Source organism: Bubalus kerabau, chromosome 16 (genome assembly GCF_029407905.1).
Source record: "Bubalus kerabau isolate K-KA32 ecotype Philippines breed swamp buffalo chromosome 16, PCC_UOA_SB_1v2, whole genome shotgun sequence".
Lineage (NCBI taxonomy): Eukaryota > Metazoa > Chordata > Mammalia > Artiodactyla > Bovidae > Bubalus > Bubalus kerabau.
Window position 1 is genome coordinate 67,606,506 of NC_073639.1, and position 23,765 is coordinate 67,630,270.

General features: G+C 57.0%; 1 protein-coding gene across 1 annotated transcript in view; it reads right to left on the minus strand.

The window, feature by feature from the left end:
* FAM222A (family with sequence similarity 222 member A) overlaps positions 1 to 23,765 on the minus strand; it is a 59,176-nt gene that overhangs the window by 34,241 nt on the left and 1,170 nt on the right. The gene's annotated exons all lie outside the window — the stretch shown is intronic.

The window sequence follows — 23,765 nt, forward strand, 5'->3', positions numbered from 1 at the left end:
CTGATAAAACCCAGGCTGTTAAGTGCCGAGTGGACAGTTGGGACTCCAAGTTCGCTAACAACAGGTGAAGGCGATGCCTGCTATTCCCCAGGCCTCATGACCTTCACTCAGTGCGGGCAGGAGTGCCCCCGCCCACCTCCCCCCTAACCCCGCAATTCTCACCTCCAACCCCTGCACTGCACTTGAAGCCTTGCTCTCCTTCACCCTTTCTCTGCCCCCAGCACAGCCCCACCTGCTGGGAAGAATGTGAAGTTGAGGCAGGAGGACCAGGATCTGGGAGGGGCAATGAGCACTGGACTGCGAGCCATGGAGAGCTGGGTTGGAGCCTGAATGTGTGGCCTGAGTGGCTCCCTTCTCAGGATGGGTTCCTACCACCACGAGCCGAGCCGGGCCAGCACAAGGCCTCAGAAAGCTCAAGGCCCCCCTGTACTGGAAGGGGCAGGATCTGCCTGACCTTGACCAGGACAGAAGGGTGGAGGGACCCTCACCCAAGAGTGCCGCAAGGGTGCACGGCCCCTCCCCTACGACAGGCGGGCCCACTGTCTGTCTGTCTTTTGCTCCTGTCTCTCTCTCTGTCGCTTCTCTCTGCCCCTCTATCCTGGCGCTTCTCTTCTTCCTTGCTGTCTCCTTTCTCACTCCTTTCCTGACCCCACTCTCCCCTGCCCCTTCCCCATCCAACCCCCCCAACTCTCTCTGCAAGGCAGCCAGAGTACTAGCCCACCCCACCCCCTCCTACCGCTCCCTCCCCCATTCCCGTTCCAAGCCCCGAGCCCGAGGCCTTCCAGGGGACCCTGTTAATAATTAAATGTTAATCTAAAAAGCAATTTGAGCTGTGGCTAGGCAGATCTGGTTAGAGATTACATTAGCATGGAGGAGGCGAGGGTAATTTTCTTTAACCCCTCTCCTGATCTCTCAAGCCCAGGAATCTTCAAGTCACACTGGCACTGCTGATTAAACGGGAGCAGGGCTTGGCTGTGGATAAGAGGCCTGTGAAAAGTGATTATTTCCCACTGCTGTTTGGGCTGCAGCAGAACCAGAAAGGGGATTTTCACTCTTTTTAAGGTTGGGGGAGGAGGAGGGCTCTGGCCCCTTCAAGAGGAGGCCTCATCCACGGCCAGGATTACCACTACATCCATCCCTGCCCCCACACAGGCCAGAGGTCTCTCTAAAATGCTAATCTGGCCACAGAACATGACCTGGCTCCCTCTGTTCCCAGGACAGGGATGCTAGCCTCCTGTGTAGGGGCTGGCACCCCTCCATTTTGTCCTCACAGTTCCTAGCACCTTGTCTGGGTCCCACCCTGGGTGGCAGGGCACTGGAGCCACGATGCTGGTGGCTCAGGGCTGCAGGGGATGCCAAAGAGAGAATCGCCAATCAAAAATTCGGGTTGGTGGACAGCAGAGTCCAGAGGCGGGCATCCCTCAAGACGTGCCTCTCACCTCCACACCTGCAGGCCTTAGCCCGTGCCATCCCTTCTGCTTGAAGCCCTTGAAGTTCTACTTGGCATTCAACTGAAGCCCAGGTTGCTCAAAGGCTTTTCGGAGACATAAAGATACCCCATAAATATTTGATGAATAATTGGAGTGTCCTAAGTGGCTGTCCCTGATCCCTCCTCCATGGGTGTACGGAGCCTGCACACAGCAGGCCCTCAGGAAACCGTCTCATTAAAGAAAGATGGGCTGGCCCACGGAGCTGGGGCTAGGCAGGGCTCAGGAAGTAGCCAAACGGGACACAGAGCTGAGAACTGTGGTGGGCTGCTGGGCCTTCAGCACCACGGCCAGCTCCCAAGGCAAACACCTGGGAGAAAGGGCCGGGGCGGAGCCTGGGAGCCTAACGTCAGTTGCCAAGGGAACTACCATGCCTTAACTGGCCCGGGGAACACTCCAACCTCTACAGATGATGACTTGACAAATTCAGCACCTACTATGTGCCAGGTCTTGGGCTAGATGCTGAGGCAGATGCCAGGAGACGGGTGTGTGCATCAGAAGGGCAATTATGAGGCAAGGAGACAAGCATACCCTTGATGGAGCCAACCTACCTGGCCTGGGGGGTAAGGCCAGGGACAAGGGACAGCCCCACTCCCTCATAAGGAGGGTGACCATATTGTGTCCCAGGTTTCAGAACCAGATGCCTGAGCTTTGTTCCTTAACTAAATCCCAGGTTTATCTATTATAAGCCTTCGGTCGCTCAGTTGTGTCCAACTCTTTGTGACCCCATGGACTGCAGCACGCCAGGCCTCCCTGTCCATCACCAACTCCTGGAGCTTGCTCAAACTCATGTCCATCTAATCAGTGATGCCATCCAACCATCTCATCCTCCGTCGTCCCCTTCTCCTCCTGCCTTCAATCTTTCCCAGCATCAGGGTCTTTTCCAAGGAGTCAGTTCTTCATATCTGTTAAGTCTAGCCTTGGGCAAATGCCTCCATCTCTCTGGGCCTCAGTTCAGTTCAGTACAGTCGTTCAGTCATGTCCAACTCTTTGCCCACCCCATGGACTGCAGCACATCAGGCCTCCCTGTCCATCACCAACTCCCGGAGTTTACTCAAACTCATTTCCATCAAGTCAGTGATATCATCCAACCATCTCATCCTCTGTTGTCCCCTTCTCCTCCTGCCCCCAATCCCTCCCAGCATCAGGGTCTTTTCAAATAAGTCAGTTCTTTGCATCAGGTGGCCAAAGTACTGGAGCCTCAGTTACCTTGTCTGAAAAAGGGGTTAACCCCTTACCATGGCTTAGTACAAATCAAGTGCTGGGTCACAGTAGTAACTCCCTAAGTGGTAGCTGTTGCTAGTATCATTTGTGATTATTATCAGCAGGTAAGTAAGAAAGGGCCAAGTGAAGGCAAGGAGAGGAGGTCCCAAGTGGAGAATCACACAGGCAAGCGTATGGAGACTTGAGAGAACTGGCGAGTACAGAAAACCTGAAGCAGCTTTGGGTTGCTGAGAAGACCAAGAGCATCCCACCTGTGCCCAGCCAGGCAGGTCACCAGGACAGAGGGGATGGGGCAGGTCCCCCAGACCTCAAGATGGGAGAGCCGTTTTCTGTGGACAGGTGCTGGGTCAGGGCAGGGAGAAGCTGAGAGTGGGTGCTGGTGCATGGGTAGTGGCAGTTCCACAAAAGCTTGAGAGTCGCGCACCCGCGCCCCCCACTCGATGGGCTGGGCTCTCACAGCCACCAGCCACAAGCCTGGCTGGTCTTCTCCCAGAGCCCCAACCACAGTAAGTGAAGGGCAGTGCTCATTCTCACGCAAATGAGCCTCCAGGAAGCCTGAGCAGGGAGAACAAAGACCCCAAACCTCAGAAGTCCCTACCCAACTTTTCTGAGACACTCTTCTCTGACAGCCAGATCCCAAGTCGGGGAAGTTAGAGGCAGGTCTGATCCTACAAATCATTTGTTCCTCTCCTAGCTCTGGCCTTGGCTCTTTAAAGGCAAATGGCAGATGACTTCCGACAAAGGGGTGGGGTGGGGGGGCATCTGCAGCCGGGAATCAATACCAATGTCATTAGCACTATGATGCTATCATGGGGGCTGGGGGAACCCAGTAGAAAGGCCCCAACCCAGTATTTTGGGGGGTGGAGCTCACAGAACCTTCCGGGAGGAGCAACAGGTTACCAGATGACTCTAGGGATAACGGGTCTGGAAGGAGGAAGACCCAGTGCAGAGCCAAGATGGGCTGGGTGCGCCCAGCCGTCCTCCCCTTGCTCCAGGGCCCTGCATCCATAGTTCAGGGTTAACCCAGCAACAGGGAAGGAGAAAATCTAATACTCCTAGCAGTAATAGGAGCTTGTTTTTATTTTTAGTGTTCCCTATGGGCTCAGCACTTTACAGACATCACCTCATTTAGCCCACTCCAGGCTCTGGAGCAGGAGGGAGCCGACTATGTTGGTGCGTGGTCTGGGTACCCATGAGGGTAAGCGGCCCGAGGAAGGGGAGGGGCTGGAAGAGGTGGGCCTGGGTCGGGGGCGGGGGGCGGCATTTGGATTAGACCCTGGGGGGAGGGGAAGAATGGAGGAAGGTCCCCCCCCCCACCCCCACCCCCTGGCAGGAAGGGCCAGGAGTGCTTAGGGGAGAAGAGCCTAGATGGGGTGGGGCAGAGCGGCTGGTAGGGAATCAAACGTGGCCGGTGAGGGCTAGTCTTTAAGCCAAGGATCAACAGATGCTTCTGGGGGTCAGGCTGGGGCAGAGGTGAGTACCGCCATCCAGAGAGGGGTGGGGAAACAGGACAGGGCACTCGGGCACAGATGTAAATGTATTACCCCCTGAGTGGCAAATCCCACCCCTACATGGGCCAGGTCTCCCACTGCGGCCTCTCTGTGAGGGAGGCTGGGCATGTGGTATTCCCAAGCCCTGCCCGGGTCGGGGAGCTCCCTCCATGTCCTCTGGCCACAGGGCGCCTGGATTTTCATGCTGGGGTGCAGGAGCCGGACCCCCTGGGTTCCAGCCCCAGCTGTGCCACAGTGCACCCCCCCCAACCCCTTGGGGACTCTGATTTTTCCTCTTTGTGCCTCTCCTTTATTCATAATTTTTCTATGGTAAATAGGCCATCATTTCTGTTTTTTTTTTAAAATAACTTTTCAGGGACTTCCCTGGTGATCCAGTGGCTAAGACCCTGTGCTCCCAATGCAGGAGGCCCGGGTCCAGTCCCTGGTCAGGGAACTAGATCCCACATGCCACAACTAAGACCTGGCACAGCCAGATAAATTTTTTAAAAAACAGGAAAAATTTCGAAAGGGATTTCAACCACTGACCACCTGGAGACAAAGCTGGGGTGTTCTGTAAACTCACAGACTCGACAGAGAGCAGCTGCTCAGGGAGGCAGTGGCCATACAGGGTAGAGGTGGCAGGGCGGGGGAGAGGCAGGAGGAGAGAAAGGCCCGGAAGCTTTGAAATCCAGGAGTGGAGGGATGGATGGATGGACACAGTAAACTTTAGCCTAGGGAAGCAGGGAAGCATATCTGGCCCAGCCAACCTCCCAGGGGTCCTGTCAACGACTCTTCTGTAAGGAGCAACCCTGGTGTCCGTGGTAAAAGAATCGGCCTGGCAACGGAGGAGACCCAGGTTCGATCCCTGATTCGGGAAGATCCCACATGCCGCGGAGCGGCTAAGCCAGGGAGCCACAGCCACTGAAGCCCACGCGCCCTAGAGCCTGTGCTCTGCCACAGGAGGTGCCAGCACGATGAGAAGCCTGCCCACGGCAAACAGAGACAAGCCCACGCAGCGATGAAGACCCAGTGCAGACGAAAGTAAATAAATAAAACTGTGAACAAAAACAAACAGAAAGAAGCTCCTCTCCCACCATGTGGCCCATGACCGCCAGGCCTCCCCTCAGGCCATGCCATGCCCTGCAGGGGCCAGGCTGAGCTTCCCGTGGACATCACCGCCTTTCCCACTCAGAACTCCCCCACTGGCCTCAAGGCATCTTTGACAGTCCTCTGAGGCCCTGCGGGAACCCCTTCCCCACTCCTCAGCCACTGGCCCTCTCTGGTGGCTCACCTGTTCCTCTAAGAGGCCAGCCTGGGTCTCACCCAGGACCTTTGCAATCCCCATTTTGTTTCTACGTAAATACTCTAGAGCAGCGGTCCCCAACCTTTCTGGGACCAGGGTCCGGTTTCTTGGGAGAATTTTTCCAAGGACTGTGGGGGTGGGGGATGGTTTGGGGGTGATTCGAGCACATCACATTATTGTGCACTTGATTTCTAAGCTAATGCTGCCGCTGATCTGACAGGGGTACCGATCCATGGCCTGGAGGCTGGGGACCCCGTTCCAGATCCAAGGCTCTCCAAGAGAAATATAATGTCATTATAAACTGTCTAGTACCCACAGGGGGAATTATGTTCAATAATATATTGTCTTTAATCCAATATATCCAAAACAGTATCACTTCAACATATAATCAATATTCAAAACTGACTCATGAGATATTTTGGGTTTTTTTGGTAACAAGTCTTTGAAATCTGGGGGAAGATTTCACATGTAGAATTCAGCTGGGGTGGCACTCGCTGGACCAGCTCCAACCCCTCATTCACACCTCAACTCAAATGTCACCTCCTCTAAGAGGCCCTCCTTGACCACTCCACCTAAGCAGGCAACCCTCTGGCCCCACCACTATCCTGTCGCCGCTTTACTGCCGTGGCTACTTTGAAACGATCTTATTGATGAACACTTTAACATCTGTCTCCCTCCTGGTGCACAGGCTCTGCTGGGTTTGCACACGGGGGCACACAGTAGGTGCTCAGGGTAAGCAGGTGGCAGGGGAGGGGGGGTCAGCCTGGGGCCCTTGTCCCCCTACCTCATTTCAAATCCGACCCTCAGTGATGAGAGGCAGAGGCTTGTGTGTGTACGCACACGTTGTGTGTGTGTGTGGGGACATGAACACACACACACACACACATATACATAAAGACCCTCCCTGCCTCCCCCAGCTTCTGAAAAGCAGGCCCAGAAGATGGGCCTCCTTTCAAAATCAGCCCGGCGCAGAAAAACGGCTGTGACAGCACAAAGCCGAGATTGAATCAGCGACGGGGCCGATCGCCTGGTGACGGTTACAAATGATCTGATGTGGAAAAGACGGGATCAGATGTGTGCAGAACAACGGCTGCTCCGAGCCCCCCCAGCACCAGACAATGGGCTGCTGGGCGGGCGGGCGGCTCCAGAAGCCGGGGGCCGGAATGTGCCGATCAGTGCAGGACCCAGGACCGTCGAGGCCGAGTCCGCGCACCCGCTCCCGTGAGCCCAGCTGGACGGGGACGGCCATTCACGCCATGCAAAGTCAGGCCCTCCCCGTGGGCCTTACACCCCTGTATGAGACCAAGTCCCCAGCTCTGGGCAGCTGGGTGACAGTCAAGTTTCTCTTCATCAGACTCATTTCCAAATGACAAAATGACTAAAAGAGTGATGTTACTTCTGTTGTGGGGGAGGAAAAAGCCTTCTCCCCACTTCTTGAACCCCACTTGCTCCGGGCTTCTGCTCTCAGGGTGAAGGGCTATGCCCCCTGCCACATACAGCCACAGAACCAGCTTCCACCGACCCCCAAGGGGTGGGGCAGAGGTCTGAATCTCCAAATGTGCGATTCCCTGGCTCTCACCCACCTTGTAATGAATGTCACCCTACCTTGACCGTCTCCACAGCCCCCTGCGAGGAAGCTGGGTCCAGAGAGACTGAGTGGCTTGCCCAGAGGTGCACAGCAGGGAGGTGGCCAAGCCTGGGGACTCATACACCCATTTCTAGTCCACTCTGAGGCCAGGCACATAGCAGATGGTCAACAAGTCCACACTGAACAGACAGACCATACTCTGCAGCCCTTCTTTCCTGAGCACTCCTTGCAGACCCAGGGCTCGCGGCTCCCCCAGCTCCTCTCCAGTCGTCTGCTCTGGCCCTGGGAGTCTCCCCCACCAACATTTCACTGCAGAGTTGACCACATCCATCCAACAGACCACTCCACACATCTGGAATACCCAGGCCCCCACAGAACCAAGCCGGTGTTCGTCAGCGCAGGTGGGTGAGCAGAGAATCGGCTGGAGGCCACGCCGGCCTTGTCCCAAGGACGAGATGCAAGGGCTGGGAAGGCTCTGGATGGAGGGGAGGGCTGCTTCCTCCAGCAGCGACGATGCACCGGAGCCACATCCCATCCTGAGAGGTGCGGGCGCAGCCATGCCTCCCATTCTCCCAGGGTGACAAAGGACGAGGGTTCCTCCGAGGCCACATAGCAGGGTTGGGTGTGAAGCCTGGTGATGGGGTTGTGCCAAGGGAGGGCTGGTTGGGCACCAGCCATCCCCAGGGTGGGCACTAGGTCACTGCCCCCCTGGAGGGGGCACCCAGGCCCTGAGTGGTGGGCGTGACTGTAGGCTGAAGCTGATGCCAGAGGGGCCATCCTGAGGCCAATGGAGTTAACCCTCTAGCACCAGCACCACCACGGCAGTGCCCTGCTTGTCCCCACTGTCCAGACCTGCGAGGCATGTCCCCCTTAAGCTCCAGACCAGCAGCATCCAGGAGGGACCGAGCAGCACGCGTCTAAAGCACGATCCAGAACTGTTCCGTTTGAACCCCAGCTCTGCCACTTACCAGGAGGGCTCTCCTGAGTCTCACGGAGTCCCTTGGGGTCTGTTTCTCCATCTGTAAAATGGGGCTAGAAACCGCCTCTTCCTCATTGCGCCGTGGTGAGGACCAAGTTGCGTGATGTGTGCATCATCAAGGTAGTCACTCACTCAGGGGCAGTGGCAACTCTGCTGCCCGCTCAGCAACTTCAAATCGACCACCCACGGGGAGTCCACCATGTGGCAGTGTCCACCCCAGCTCTCAGAGTCATGGGCCAGAGACGACTGCAAGGGGCTTGGCAGAGGGGAAGGGGTCTGTCTGCGGTCTTGCAGGGCAGGGGGAGGGGGCTGGGAGACATCCGCAGCCCTGGTCTGGGGACCCCTGGGCTCCAAGATCTTAAACCCCAAGCCCTTCCAGCACTGTTTCTCCATCAGCTCCCACGGACAATTGCTCGGTGAGCGCAGTTCAGGGGTGAGGGGACTAAATCTCCCACTGACTGAAACTGCCTGAGCACTGGCGGTGCGCCAGGCTGCAGGGACCCGGAGAAGAATCAGAAACAGCAGCAGCAATCGGGCACGTGCCCAGCAACCCCATCCCCGGATCAGACGGAGCCTCGAGGGAACCCAGACAAGAGGGGTGGTTTCCCGGGATGAGCGGCTTCCTGGAAGAGAGGGCTCTGAGCACCCTTGATTGTGGGCTCCAGGGGGTGCAGCACCTGGCTCGGAGCCCAGAGGCACCCAACTCGGGCTCCTCTCAAGAGCTAGCTGAATGGTGTGGGGCCAGAAGGGGACCCCCATGGGCAGATGCCGGAGGTAGGACTCTGCAGGCATTCACACACTGAATCTCCTCACCTCCCCAAGGAAGGGACTATTATCATCCCAATCTTTCAGGAGGGGAAACTGAGGCACAGAGCAGAAAAGCCCCCTGGCCAAAGCCATCCAGCAAGAGACTGATGGATCAGGGATTTGAACTCACATCCATTTGGCTCTGCCATCCTGACCAGCACACCCACAGCCCTTGGCACGAGAGCGCACACTGGGGGAAGCGCACACTGGGGGAAATGCACACAGGTTGGAGGGGTGGGAGGGTGGGGCTTGAAGGCCAGCAGGCTGAGGCATCTTACACGTGACCCGCAGACTGGAGGGAGCTGTGGAGGTGTGGTGGTCACAGCAAGGACGCCACAGCTGATGCATCTAGGTCCAAACCCCAGCTCTTCCACTCGCCAGCTGTGCGGCCTTGGGCACGTCAGCTAACCTCTCTGTGCTTCAGTTTCCCCATGTGAAGAACGAGCTTCAAGTTCCATGAGGCTGAATTTTTGCATACACTGAATTTCACGTGTTTATTAAATTAGGGGGAAAAAAAAAAGTAAAGACAGCGAAAGCTGGTGGACTTAGTGCCCAGCCAGGTTTGGGGACAATCAAGTTGCCGGGCCAAGGGCACACATTGGCCCCGGACAGTGGGCCCAGTCTGGCCCAGTTCAGCCCGGCCAGGTGGGTGCCAGGCCTGGGGAGGGGCGGCGTCTCCCAGCCTCGCTGGGGCGCGCGCCAGCATGTGTGTGCACGGCTGTGTGTGTGGCTGCAGCAGCTTCTATGCAAACATGTTAATTTGTTTTCATTTTGTGTTTTTTTTCTCTCGCAGGATAATTGGGTGAGTTTGAAGTCTTGGCGAGGCTGCTGATTATAGCTATTTGGGTGGTGCCCTCGTGGGGCTGGGGCCCTGCCTCCGGTGGTGAAGGCGGCGGCTGGGGGTGCCTTCGGGGGTGCGTGGAGCTGCCGCTGGGTTCTGGGGGGCTCTTGCTGGGCAGGGGTGTGGCTAGGGAGGGCGGGACACCCCAGGATCCCCATCGTCCCCCTACCCAGACAACATCATATCACTGAAGGGGTGTAAATGCCATCCACAAACATCTTTTTCTTTGCCCTGTTGGCTGCAGTAAAAAGAAACTGTGATGTGGTTGCCAATATTGAAAAGAAGAACTAAAATTCCACCCAAAATTCCCATCGTCTGGTTTCTCTTGAAAACTAACTAGAACTGGCAGCTCTGGAGCCCACTTTCCCACAAGACCCAGTGGCAGCTGCTTTGCTCACCGCATCACCTGGTTGGCCCCTGCGGGCACCGGAGTTTTCAACCCAGTGGGGGGGTGAGGAGGGCACCGGGTTTGGGGTCGGATGTTCCAAGGCTGCATCAGAGGCTCCGCCCACAGAAGGTGTGTGACCTCAGCCCGCACCTGCCTTCTGGAGCCTGGAGCCTCCTGTCTCATCCGTAAACTCCCCGCCTCCCCCTGGGAGGATTAAACGGAGGTGGCCGAGCTTTCAGGAGGAGCATCGTAAGGGCTCAGGAGTGTTCACTCTCCTGGGTGGAGGAGGGAGACCCGGGGTGAGCCCTGCCTGATCCGCGGGTGTCCTGCACTTGACCCCAGCCTCAGAAACACAGCCTCATCACCCATCTGTTTGTATCTGTTTCTGCCACGAAGCCAGGCAGGGGCCTGGAGTCTGACGGCCAGGGCTGAATATTTGTTTAGACTTCACTGAAGACCAACTACGCACCACACTGTGGATCAAGAGTGGGGAGAAAGAGGTTCGGGGCTCTGGCATTGGTGAGTCAGGTATGGGGCCCAGGGGAGGGACTTGAAGCCCCTCTAGGGGAGAGGAGAGTTGGAGTCACTCATGCAGAGAAGGCACATGATTGCCCACATGAAGGTGGGATGGGGAAGGTGCTCTACGTGGGCGCCCCAGCCTGAGCAAAAAGGCACAGAGGTGGGTGTGGCCTGGCGGGTGCAAGCTGGTCCCAGGTTCCTGGAATGTGCCATGGAAGCCACGTGGCCTTTGGGGGCTTCCTGTGGGCGGTTCTGGGCCTCCCACAGGCTAGGCTGACAAATGGGACTTTGTCAGTGGCTGCAGTGGGCACCCGTCCAGCAGGCCGGGGGGAGGCCAGGAAGACAACTAAGAGCTGGGCTTTCTGGGAAGACACCTTCCCTGTGTTTCTGGGCTCCTCAGGGCCTTGGGCCCCTTGCCTGGCCACTTCAGAGTGATCTGAGCCTCAGTCTGCTCACCTGCAAAATGGGGCTCTGGCAGGGACCCAGCGAGCCAGCCCCTGTCATGCGCTTGTGCTCCTAAGAGTCACCCTCACATCCCTGCCACCCACCCACTGCCTGCCCTCTCACCTCTCCCAGAGACCCCAGCCCACCTCTGTGCAGCCTGGTGTGTGCAGGTAACTGAGATCACCACGTTAGGTGCCCCCGCCTCAGCCCAGATCCCTGATGCTCCCAGGGGTAGATTCTATTTCATTCTCATTTTTAAGCTAAGGGAAGGGAAGCTCAGAGAAGGTTTAATGGGTAGGGCAGCCCTCAACAGGTTCCTGGGCTTGGTCTCCACTTAAAGCTGCAGCCACTAGCCCAGACCCTGGCCAGGATGGAGGGATGGATGGACGCCTGGTACCCTGTTGCCCAGGCAACAGAGACAGCCGGCAGCCTTTCTCAGGCCACCCCGGCAACTGAGGCAGCATCTCAAATTGCAGCCCTGGACCCAGGACACACAGGGCAACTCCATGGGAAGAAAAGGCTCTGAAGTCGGCCCAATATTGGCCCCAGGACCAGCTGTGTGACTAAGGCGAGTCACCTGTCCTGAGCCCCAGGGTCTTCACCTGTAACCTGGGACTACTGCCCTTGACCTGCAGTCCTGGTGGACTGTCTGGCCCATTGCTGGCACATACTGGCCTGCGGCAAACCAGGTTAGTGGCTGACCTTGGCTTCTCTAGCAGCCAGGGGTTCCCAGGAAACAAGAGGAAGGCAAATAATGGCGGAGGGAGGTGGCAGGCTCCCTCCTGGCCAGTCCGCTGGGGGTGGCTGCAAGGCCTCTGTGGAGGGCTCAGGCCTCCCCGGTCACACAGGGTGGCAGCTGGCAGCACCCCTTCCCCCACTGAGCTCCACACAAAGGGGCCTCTATTCCTGCTCTGAACGTTTGTCCCTGGCCGGCTGGGCTGCACCGCCCTCGCCCCACTCCCCTGGCTGCTCTGCCTGGCCCGAGCCGGACACAAAGGCCGGCGTGTCCCTGCCAAGCCGGCCTGGCCTCAGAAGACCCCATCCACAGAGAGCTCAAAAGGGTGGATTCGTAGAGCTGGCCAGGCCTCCATCCAGGCCACAATGAGGAGCGGGCTAGACAGGAGGAAAATGGCTTTGGAGAAACCAAACCTGAATCTGGCTCTAGCTTCCCCACCTTCTTGCTCTGCAGCCCTAGGTCAGTTTGGTCCTTGGTTTTCTCATCTGTACAATGGGGTCAATGATGACAACCCACCCACCTTCCTAGGGGTGGAGGGTTTGGTTAGGTATGTGAACCTGGCATGCACCCAGCACCTCAGAGGCAGATTAGAGGCAATTAGGGGTGGGGGGAGCAGGCAGCTTCCCCCCACATAGACCATTCCCCTCCTCTACTCTCCTCCCAGCAAGGTCCACATGTGTTGGTGCTGACCCTCAGGCCCCGGCCAGAGCCCCTGACTGCCTCCGGTCCATCTGCAGGCAGCAGGATAACAGCAGCCACTGCTTATGAAAACACCTACTGTGTGCTGGGACTTTTAGTTCCATCATCTCTTTTCGACCCTCCAGCTATTCTGGAAGGGCATACCAGGCTGGGCTCCAGAGGCCAGCGACCCAGGTCCAGCGATCCTGGCTGCGAGACTCTGAGCCTCATGCTCCCTGTTGCTAAGAGCTGCCTGCCCTCAAGAGGTTCCTGTGATGATGTCATCGACTCAATGGACACGAGTTTGAGTAAACTGTGAAAGATAGTGAAAGACAGGGAAGCCTGGCGTGCTGCAGTCCCTGGGGTCACAAAGAGTTGGACACGACTGAGCGACTGAACAACAACTACTAAATGAGAAAAAGCCTGCTTTGGGGCTTCCCTGGTGGGCCAGTGGCTAAAACTCTGTGCTCCCAACGCAGGGGGCTCAGGTTCAATCCCTGGTCAGGGAACTAGATCCCATATGCCACAACTAAGACTCAGAGTAGCCCATCTCAACCCCCTCAAAAAAGCTTCATGCCTACAGCCCAGAGCCTGGCCCCAGCAAGCTTGAAATCCTGACCTACTGGGCTATGACTCCCAAATGAGGTAGGGAAACTGAAGCCCAGTTGGCAAGTGGCTCAGGGCCTGGCATGCTGCGGGCGGCCAATGAACCTTATACCTGACGCATCATCCTAGGAGGTGGAATTGGGGCTCCCAGCAAAAGTCGGGTGGGCACTGAGCCCCTCTTTTCTCCTTGAGGACCTTGCACATCTATTTTAGCAGGCTTTTTTTTTCCTTCTTCTTCTTCTTGCTTCCCAGTCATTCTCCGCCTGTGGAGGGCAGGGCCGGAGACCCGGGCCTGGAGCCCGACCCATCTCCCTGGCTGACCCCCAGGAGCCCTCACCCTACCGCACAAAGTTCCCCCTCCTCCCTCAACGGCGCAGGGCAGCCAAGTGAACAGCAGAGTCCCGAGTAATTAAGCCGGCGCGCACCATCCGGGCGCCGGGAACACTGTGGAGTTTCCCTTTTATGTTTATAGCAATTGTATGAAAATGTGCAACACGGAGCGGCACCAGCTGACAAATGAGACGAAACAGACAGGATTCCGGGCCGGCTTTTTTCCGGGCCTGATTGGCATTAATTGTGAGCGTTTACAAAGCACAACTCGGCGCCTGACATTTGCTTCAAGCGAACGTTTCCTTCTAATAGTTTTAATGATTACAACGGGAGCTGGTGATCACTGCTGGGCGGGGACTGGGCTGCCTGGTGTCTGGCCTGGGCTCCTGCCAGGGGCCTGGCTGGTCCATGCTTGCCCAGGAGGTCCCACTTTCCCCACCACCTGTTGCAGGAGGGCTGCACCAAGCATGGGGCCTTGGGCATCAGCGCCCCAGCATGAGGCCTGGAGCTGCCAGTTTATGAAGGTGATGGGGAAACCCACACGCACAGGGATCCTGGGGAGGACCCGGGGGATGGGGCGGCAGGGGAGGAGGGAGGAGCACGAGGGCTCTCCTAGCTCTGAAGCTGGAGAGGCTGAGTTGCCTCAGCTTGCAAGGGACTAGGAAGGACCCCACAAACGCTGCCTGCTGTTTGCTGTGTGACCTTGGCTGAACTCCTTGCCCACGCTGGGCTTAACCGTCCTCACCTACAATGTAAGAGTCAGAGACATGGTCAGATGAGGGTTCTGGTACCCCCTTAGGCCTCTTTTCAGCTGCATGACCTTGGGAGAGTCCCTGGCTCTCTCTGAGCCTCAGTTTTCCCCATCAGTAGAATGGAGCTCATCACCCCCATAGTTTGCAGAGTGGTTTCTAGACGCCAATAAAAAGGGTGTAAAAACCCTACGTTTCTGGCAGGCCGGGAGCCTGGGTTTCATTCCCTCCCCCAGAAAGTCTTCCAAATATCTTGCTCACACATGCGTTCATTCATTCACTGACTCATTCCCTCACTGACTAAATGTCAACTGTCCTGCTTAGGAACTTGGGGATACATCAGTGAACAAAGACCCTGAGTCAAGAGATATGACAGATATAGAGGCTTTTTATAGGCAGTATCGCATCCATTTCTTACCCCCATTTTACAGACGGAAAAACTGAGGCACAGACAGGAAGAAACAACAATCTGACGCCCCCAGCTGGGATGAGTTGGTGAAGCGACAGGACCCTGCAGGCTGCCCCAGAGGCGAATGCCCTCAGACAAGCAAGCCCACCCAGCCCTTCCTGAGGTCTGCTGACCCTGCCTAGCCAGGCTGGGTACCAGGACAGGAGGCCAGGAAACCAGGGCCACTGGGAAGAGGGGAAGTCTGTGAGGCTTGGGCGACCTGGGGGAAATGAATTCCTGCGGCTGTATCTCCTGGGCGAGAAACGGCAAAGGAGGTGCCTCATCCATGAACCCCACTCAGGCCCACATTTGTATCGACACTACGCATGGCCCACTCTGTGCCAAGTCCTGCTCTGCAAGTGCATCCTCGGGGTGGCTGGAAAAGGAACAGTAGATACTTGGACAGCTCCATGGCACACGCAAAGGCCCAGTGCCCAGAGAAAACCCGATGGGTTCAGGAACTTCTGGCAGTTTACTGAGGACCCCCACACCGCAGCCTCCTCTTAGCAGTCAGGCCCCAGGGGTCAGCTCACCCCTGCTCCGCCCCACCCCCTGACTTTGCCAGGCCCACAATGAAGGAAACCCCCACGGTGGGTCCCAGCTCCATGCCTGCCTCCAGCCAGAAAAACCCTGGCAACTGTTTCTTTGGGAGTCTGGGGGATGGGACAGGGAGAAACACTTTTTTTTTTTTTACAGGGAATTTTTTTTCTCTCCTTTTGCATATGGTGGCACAGATGGGCCCATGATCCATAAAAACTGTTTGCAATTAAACTCCCACTTTGCATGGCTGGATTTGTCAGTCGTGTGGGCCATGAGCGCGGGGCTCCACACGGACGGGGAGATGGGACTTGGGGCAGGGGTGGGGCCGCATCCTGCAAGACAGCGCGGAGGCCTAGGAACCTGCTCTGGGCTTGGGGCCCGAGCCGACGGGCTGTTGCGACAGCCATGCCAGCTCCCTCTCTGGGCATCCCCCAGCCCTCGCCAGGAGCCGGAGTGTGGCCAGGAAGCTGGGGTGGGGCTTGGCAGGGCCTCCCTGCCCAGCACAGACTTGGCCAGTGCTGGGTGCCCCGGCTGCGGGGGTAATGAGGATGGAGACAGTGCAGGTAATTATCCCTCAAGACCCTGCCAGACACTGGGGCTGGGACCCAGGACAGGCAGGAGGGTGGTCGGGCAGTGCAAACCGTAATGGAGGTCTAGCGGGCGTACTGCAACGCCAGGTTCAAGGCTGACGAGCCAGGACCTCTGGCCCAGTTGGCAGAGAGGGTCTCGAGTGGTGCCAGGAAGAGCTGCCAAGGGCCAGACCCGGCTCCATCCTCACCCCTGGGGGACCTGGTGCCGCCTCCTTGCGCCTCTTTGAAGCAGGCAGGAAAATCAAGGCAGCCACTCAGAACATCTCCAGGGCCTGGGCTCCCCCTTGACACACCTAGGGGCTCTCGGCATGTGAAGCCTCTGCCAAGGGCTTCCAAAGCGGGGGTGAGGGGTCTGCACCCCTCCCACCAGTCCCGGCCTCCGAATGCCAGCCTGCTGTCCCAGCTGCCGCGCCGGCATGCCTGCTTATTTGGGTTAACAAATGCATCATTTGGCTTGGGGAAATCCTGCATTCACTCATAATTGTTCCCTGATGAAAAGAAGTAAGGCCCCGATACCCCCTTTCCCCCCTCTCCCCACCCCCTCCAAGCTGGAAAAGAAAAGTCATAAAAATAGCTTGTTATCTCACCTATTGAGGCTCCGACTGGATGTTACTGCTAATTGGGTATAACATCCTTGTCTTGTTCTCTTAGAAGCTAAATCAAGAAAGCGCCACTGCTGCGAACTAATTATATCTCCGGCCTGCAGCCTGCAGCTTGTCTCTCCCTTTATTGAGTTAAAAAATGGTCACGAACCTTCATCTTTTATCCCCCCATAAGTGCTGGGTCCAGGCTGCCTGCCATGTCTGGCGGTGAAGAGAGTGGACAGCCAGGCGGGAAGGTCTAAGAGGGCTCTAGGGACAGGCAGAAGGGTCAGGGAGGGCGGGAAGCCCCCACCCCAGGTACCTGCCCGGCTCACTCCCCCGGTCCCCGCCCCCAGGCCTGATGTTCAGCTTTTCCTGAAGAGGGGGACTCGGCCTCTCTCCCCCTTGCAACTGGGGAAGTTAGCTAGGAGTGTTTCCATCCGGCAAGCATTTTCATCCATTGATTCATTCAGCACACATTTCTTGGATGCCTCCCTACTATGTGCCAGGCAAGGTTCTAGGCTAAAGTTTTCAGCTGACCAGAGGTAGCCCCAAGCACCAGCTGGCCTCACCCAGGAGGTGAGGTGCTAAATAAATACACTTAGGACTGGGTCATTTCCTCTGCTCCAAGAGTTGCCATCGTTCCCGACTATGGGAGGGCCAAGTCTCAATGCCAAGGCCACCATGGCCCCCTCCCCACCGACATTCCAGCCACCTCCAGCCACACCCTAGTCCCGCAACCTAAACACTCCTGCCTGTAGCCTCTGAGCTGCTTCTCATGCTCTTCTCTCCACCCCAAAAGACCCCTTCCCTTGACCAGAAGGCCCAGCTCTGCCGGTCAGAAGTCCACTGAACTTTAAGGCTCTGGCCTTTCACGACACCTCCTCCAGGAAGGCTGCCTGGTCTGTACCGGGCTGTGGACTTCCAGACCTGGATCAGGATGATGCCAGCTCAGCCATTCAGCAGGTGCGTAACCCTACTCTGCTTATTGGCTCTTCGTCTCGGTTTCCGCATGTCTAAAATGGGTTAAGATTTCTTCCTAAGAGTGCTGAGAGGCACGCTGCGGGTGCTTCTGAGGAATGATGAATGAGAGGATGCCCAGGAAGGACCTGACTCTCGGGAAGAGCTCAATAAATGCCATTATTATTATCCAGACTGAAAGCATCCTGAATCTGCTCGAACACTCCACGCTGAGCGTGTGCTGGGATGTGCAGACAGGGACGTGGGTCATTCTGGGAGATGGAGAGACAGACTCACACCTCCTCAGTCCTCATGGTTGCAGAACCACTCACATCCTCAGGAGACTCACCAGAAATCCCTCGTTCTGATACCCTGGTCCTCTAAACCCTGCAGAGACGGGTGGAAGGGACACCTCAAGCTCATGGAGGCCAGGCAGGCAAGCGGGCTTCATTCAGCTCATAGGCCCCTGCTGATTGACTGGTGCAGCCTGCCCTGAGCCTTGGCAAGAACCCAAGGTCAGGGGAAGAACTCAGTGGGGGGAAAGAGGGCAGCAATTGATTGGCGATGTCTGCCAAGGGCACAGCAGTCTAAGGCAAGCCAGACCTGCCACAGATCTGCCATCCTTGACATTTTACAGAGGACACAGCTGAGGCTGGGCTGGAAGGTCACTTGCTCAAGGTCGTGAGCTCATAAAAGCAACAGCTGGCCCGGAACTGGGTTTCCTCAGTTTCTGCCCAAGGATCCTTCTCGTGACAGCCCCAGTCAGCCCAGGGCCCTCACAGGCAGAGGACTAGTAAAAGCTTGTGCCAACCTGACTTCCCTTGTGGTCCAGTGGATAAGAATCCGCCTGTCTATGCAGGGGACACAGGTTCGATCCCTGGTCCGGGAAGATTTCACATGCCACAAGGCAACTCAGCCCAGGAGCCACAACTACTGAAGCCCACACGCTGTAGAGCCCATGCTCCACAAGAGAAACCACCACAGTGAAAAGCCTGCAGACCGCAACGAAGAGCCGTCCCTGCTCGCCGCAACTAGAGAAAGCCCACACACAGCACAGAAGATCCAGAGCAGCCCCCCGCCAAAATAGACTTAATACAAATAACAAAGCTTGTGTGGATAACGAAGGGGAGTCTGTTGACCTGCCACGTGGTCCTGGGCCGTTGCTTCACCTTGCTGAGCCTCAGTGCATTCACCTACACACCTGGGACCAAAACGCCCTTCCCGGAAACATGAGAGGATTAAAACGCCAAAGCGGAAAGCTCTGTCTGGCAAACAGATGGCTAGCAGGGTCCTATGATCCCCATAAACGGTGAAATGTTTAGACAGAAGTCCCTGAAGCTAGCAACAGAGAGTGCCTCCTCCTCCAGGGAGCCTCCCTGGCTACTACAGCTGGAAGTAGTCATTTCCATCTCTCATTTCCTAATGGGCTTTGGAAGGCTGAGGGCCCCAGAGGGCAGGGGCTCTATCTGCCCTATTCTCTGTTGTCGCTCCTGGCACAGGCCTGCACACTGTGAATTCCTGTATTATGGCGCTCCACCCACCATACTGGGATGGTGTGTGTCTGAGACCTCACCACCTTTCAAGGCAACTAGGTTTGTTCATCTGTGCATTCCCAGCTCCTGGCAGGGAGCCTAGCACAGAGCTGTGAATCTCCCTGAATGAACAGATGAACAAAAAGCCAAAACAGCAGTTCCTGTTTACTGCCTACTTGCTGTCGGTTCCTGCCAAGCCGCACAGCTGCCCTCCGAAGTGGACCTCTGGCCCACCTGACAGATGAGGAGACTGAGGTCATGTGGGAGCTGATGCAGAAAGCCGAGCCGCCAGTTCAGGCCTGGGGACTGCAGGCCAGGAGGCCCTGCCACCTCGGCTTCTCCCCGTGCCAAGCTCAGGACTGGACTTTGCGGGGCAGCTGCCCCTGCCTTGGCAGCGAATCCTGGAGCCGACAGCTGGTGGCTGGACCTCCCTCCTCCTCCTCCAAGGGAGGCCCCGCCCCACAGACTCTAGGTCATTAAGTCCTGAGTCATTAAGTCCCCATCCGCAGGAGCCTGTTCACAGTCAGCCCCGGCCTTATCCGCGACCCCCCGGGCCTTTGTCCCCAGTGCCCTCGGCACAATGACAGGGGCTCCCAGGGCCCCAAACAGCTGCTGTGGCCAGGATGCTGGTTTGCTGTGGGGCCAGGAGGACTGCCTGGGGCCTGGGCCTGAGCCCACCTAGCTCTGAAAGGCTCAGTCTGAGCTCCCCCAAGCTTTCCACACACTCAACCTCATCCCACCCACAAGCCGGTGAAAAAATTGCTATTACGCCCTTGATGAGGCAAATGAGGCCCAGAGAGGTAAGGTGACTTGTCTGAGGACACAGAGCCAATAAAAATGGAGCCAGGATTCATCTTGGTCTGCAAAGCCCGACAAGGCTGGCAGACTGGCCTCAGGGTGCCCAGATCACACTGCACCCCTCCCCTCCTCTGGACAAACCAGGTACTTAGCTCAGCACTCAAGGCCCTGCACACTCCTGTAGCTTAACTCCTTTTAACCTCCACCCTCCTATGAGCTCTCCCTGCCCTTCTGGTCACGCCCCTGCATTCTCCAACTCCTTCCCAGTGACATCCCCACTCGCTCCCCAGTGGGCAGATCCAGCCAGTCCTCCGGGCCCAGAGCAAAAGTCTCCTCTATCAGAAAGCCCTCCATGACTAGCTTCAGTTTCCCACTTGCCCAGTGTCCCTCCTCCAGCCCTATTCTGGCTCTGTGTAGAATTCAAGTCAGTTGCAGACTCATCTTACGCCCCGTGGAGGCTGTGGGCCATCTGATTCCTTAGAGCTTTGCCACTCAGACAGTGACCGGCAGGGTACCCTCAACCCTGATGCCCATTGTTTACTGAATGGAACCACAAAGGGGCAGGGGAGAGGGGGGCAGGAACCCGCGCTTACCCATTCCTCCCACGCTGAACCCCTGCTTCTGGCCGTCACACTAACAGACTTCATGTTTCTGCCCCTCCCTGGCTGTGTGACCTTGGGCAGTAATGTAACCTCTCTGTGCCCCCGTTTTCTCCCAGGTAAAATGCAGGTAGTAACAGCACCTGCATGTCTTAGGGTTATGACATAAACCCTGGGAGGTACCAGACAGGAATGATTACTATTATTATGTCTGTCTACACCCCACTTCAGTGGCCAGCACATGAATTTAAGGGTCAGAGAGACTTAGGTCCTGACCACTTACTGGATGTATAATTCTGGGCAGGTGGCTAGTCCCCAGGGCCTCTATTTTTTCCATCTCTGAAATGGTACTAACTCCATCCTCAGGAATGCGCCCCCCAACTCCTCAATATCCACAACCCGCCTTTTGTTCCAGGCACGCAGTAGACACTCAGATATTTCTCAACTAACGAACCAAACGGTCCAGGTGGGAGGAATCCATCCGGCTTCCAGCCTTCCCCCCCCCCCCACCCCACCCCCTCCACCCTCCAGAAACCCCCTCCCCACCCCCAAGCCCGTGCAAGACTAAAATAGTCATTAGGCAGATTTCAAAAGATGTCAGTGGCTTATAATTATAGTCGACATCCTTCTGAGATAAAAGTGATTACCTTGGATGCAAATCACTTAGCAACCAATCAGGGCGGTGGGCGGCGCCCACGGAGGTGACCGGCCGGCGCACAGCCCGCCCCACACCAGGAGAGAAAGCGCACAATAGCTCTTGACACGCAAATGGGTTAACACAATAAAGGCGGCTCCGGCCGCTGCTGGGGGAGAGCAGCAATTCCCGGCCCGCGGGAGGTAATAAAGCGGCCCTTTTGTGCGCCTCTCCCGGTTCTCACCCCCGCCCCAAGCCCAGAGGAATCTCCGCCTGATTGAATTACGGTTCATGAATATGAGCTGCTCTGCTCGCTTCCTCCCGGTTGGAGAGTGGCTGGAGGGAGGAGGGGGCGGAAGGGAGATTGGGGAAGGGGACCCTCTGGTCAGGCCCCAGGCCCCCCTGGGACTCAGATGCGAGCCACGTGTGCTCACCACGTGGGTGCCCTGGGAAGGCGGGTGGGACACCCAGCACAGACAGTTGGAAAGATGAGGGTCCCTGACCTGCCCTCTGGTCTTTGATCTTTGGCTCCAAAAAGGAATGGAAGAGCCATTCAAGGCCTGGGTTCTGCAGATAAGGCTACCACTGGCCATGAGCATGTGCATTTATGGGAGGCTTGTGATATGCCATCGCCTGTCCTCAGCCCTCAGTGAATCCTTTAACACAGATGCTATCCTCCTTACCGAAGAGGAGACTGAGGCTCAGAGAGGCAAAGCTACTCACCCAAGGTCACACAGCCAACAAGTGGGCTCTTAATCATGAGGCCCTAGGTGTTAAGAAACCCAGACTAGTCCAGCCCTGGTCCACAACTGTGCAGCTCAGAAGGGATAGGAGGTGGGTGAGCTTATATGGAATTAAGGCCTGTGATAAGGATTACTGCGGGGAGTGGGGGGGTGGGGGGGTTGGTCGGGGGGGTGGGGGGAAGGTAGGAAGCTAACCTTGAGAGAGGAGACTGCTCAGAGGTTTCTGCCCCTCCCTGCACGGGACTGGAAGGGATGTCCAGGGTCACTGTCCGAGTGAGAGGAGCCCACACTGGATTGTCTCCCCTGCTTAAATCTCTATCACTTAAGTCTCCGGGACAACCTCCCACCCCCACCCCCAGGGCCACCTCGTCCCCTCATCCAGCATACCCCAGCACTCAGGCCTGCTACGTGGCCGACTCCCAACGCCCAGAACACTCTGCCACTCCCCTGCCTGGCAGGTCTCCATACCGAGAGTCACATGGCACCCCTGCGTAGGGCCCTTCCTGACTCGCAGGCTGAGTGGGGAGCCAAAGCTGTCCCTGCTCCATCAGCATCCTGTCTTCACCACCAGCTGCGGGCCAGCCAAGAGGGTCCCCAGGTTTCAGTGTGGGAAGACACATAGGTGAGGCCAGACTCCCTCCATAGCCATGGCCCCTGACTCGTAGGGGGACCCTGGCTAACAAGTGGCGGTGCTTCCCTCTACCTACGGAACGGGGGTGGGGAGGGGAGGGCAGTGTGGTGGGGTGGGAAGACCTGGGGACTCAAACCTCTGTGGCTGCCTGGCTGAGCACCTCGGTTTGCGCTTTAGTTTCCTCATCTGCAAAATGGCACAGCACATGAGCTACTGTAAGGATCACTGAGATCCCGTAAGATGCCTGGCACAGGGAGAGACGCCGGGTAAGCTGGCATTCCCTCCTGCTTGTCGCTTGGTGTTGTTGCCAAGCCCATGGAAGGGAACAGAAGGAATTGCCCAATTCTGACAGCCGCTCCCTCCGCCTTGGCTGTGGAAGTGTAAATACTCCACGGAAGACCTCCAACTGCCTGTGTTTGTGGGTCTCTGGCGCATACTCCGAGTTTGTTTCTAAACTGGGAAGCTTTGAGAGGCGGCATAAACAGCCCTTCTGCCCACCTCTCCTACTTCTACCCCCATCTGCCGTTGCTCTGTCCTTGGAAGCCTGTGTGTTTAACGACACCGTTTCAGCTGAAAATATCTCCCTGCCAAGCTCCCCCCCGCCACCCCTCCCCACCCAAGCAGATCCACTGATATTTATCGACTTATTAATCTAGCTAGAGAGCCTGGTAGGCGAACACAGTTGGGGGTGGGGGGTGCTCGCTGGGTAGAGACGGGGGCCTGGCTTCTCATAATGACCTCACACACACTCCCCCTCTGCTGTCACCCCACTCCACACCCCTGAAGCAATGACACAGTTCTCTAACCTTTTCCTAGAAATGTGATCACAGCAGTTTCACCCACATCTGACACCAGCAGCAATTGCTGGAAGGGAACTTAGAAGGGGAATCAAAGAGTCGGCAGCAAAATGCTGCTCTGGGCCTTCAGAAGGAACAGGGCCAGGGCTGGGGTGTGGCAGGGAAAAGAAGGCTGCTGCCTGACCCCCGTCCAAGCTGGCCCCTGGCAGGGGCACGCTTATCCAGACCTTGGCACCGATGGGCCTGACTTACCCTCCATTCAACTTAATGAGCACCACACTGTGCTTGTCAAATCATCTTAAACTCCAACAGGAGAGTGGGGCAGTCAGGAGTTCAGACTTAACCAAGGTCCTGTCATCTTGGGGTTGAGCAGCAGGGGTAACCTCTGGACTGGAGGGGCATCCAGCAGCAACTCCTCTGTTCCTTCCCTGGCTGGGGAGGGGGCACCCCTGTTTCTCTAGGCAGAAGCAGTCTGATTTAAGGCTGGGGGCCCGCATCTCTCTGGGGACCCTGGGAACTTCAGTCTGGGGTCAGGAAGCTTTCCTCTTTTGAAGCATCCCTTTTGAAAGCAGAAAGTTGCTCAGCTTGGGAGTCCTGTGCCCCGGGGCACTGCCAGGCTATACCGGCAAAGCTAAACACCTGTCTTTGGGTGGGGGGGCGGGGCAGGAGCATTAATAGGGACAGACAGCTGGCACTGCCTCCCTCCCTCACCCCATCAGGGTGCTGGGGATTTAGGTCAGAGG